This window comes from Priapulus caudatus, unplaced genomic scaffold (assembly GCF_000485595.1).
Source record: "Priapulus caudatus unplaced genomic scaffold, Priapulus_caudatus-5.0.1 Scaffold669, whole genome shotgun sequence".
Classification (NCBI taxonomy): domain Eukaryota; kingdom Metazoa; phylum Priapulida; class Priapulimorpha; order Priapulimorphida; family Priapulidae; genus Priapulus; species Priapulus caudatus.
Genome location: NW_014577730.1, coordinates 13208 through 14080, shown reverse-complemented (window position 1 = coordinate 14080; position 873 = coordinate 13208).

Sequence of the window (873 nt, the reverse complement as noted above, 5' to 3'; positions counted from 1 at the left end):
TTGTAATATGCATATTTTAATAGTTATCGCCGTTAGTTTATATAGCATCATATAGAATCACGACACAGCCTGCGTTAATACGTGTGTGTTAATACGTGCGTGTTAATACGTGTGTATTAATACGTGTATTAATACGTGTGTATTAATACGTGTGTATTAATACGTGTGTATTAATACGTGTGTGTTCATACGTGTGTGTTAATACGTGCGTGTTAATACGTATAATAACACGTGTATTAATACGTTTGTATTATTACGTTTGTATTATTACGTGTGTATTATTACGTGTGTGTTAATACGTGTGTGTTAATACGTGTGTGTTAATACGTGCGTGTTAATACGTATATTTATACGTGTATTAATACGTGTGTATTAATACACGTATTAAAACGTGTATTAATACGTTTGTATTATTACGTTTGCATTATTACGTGTGTATTATTACGTGTGTATTAATACGTGTGTATTAATACGTGTATTATTACGTGTGTATTAATACGTGTATTAATACGTGTGTATTAATACGTGTATTAATACGTGTGTATTAATACGTGTGTATTAATACGTGTATTATTACGTGTGTATTAATACGTGTGTATTAATACGTGTGTATTAATACGTGTATTATTACGTGTGTATTAATACGTGTATTAATACGTGTGTATTAATACGTGTGTGTTAATACGTGTGTATTAATGCGTATATTAATACGTGTATGGTAATACGTATATTAATAAGTGTGTATTAATACGTGTGTGTTAATACGCGTGTATTAATACGTGTGTATTAATACGCGTGTATTAATGCGTATATTAATACGTGTATATTAATACGTGTGTATTAATACGTGTGTGTTAATACGCGTGTATTAAT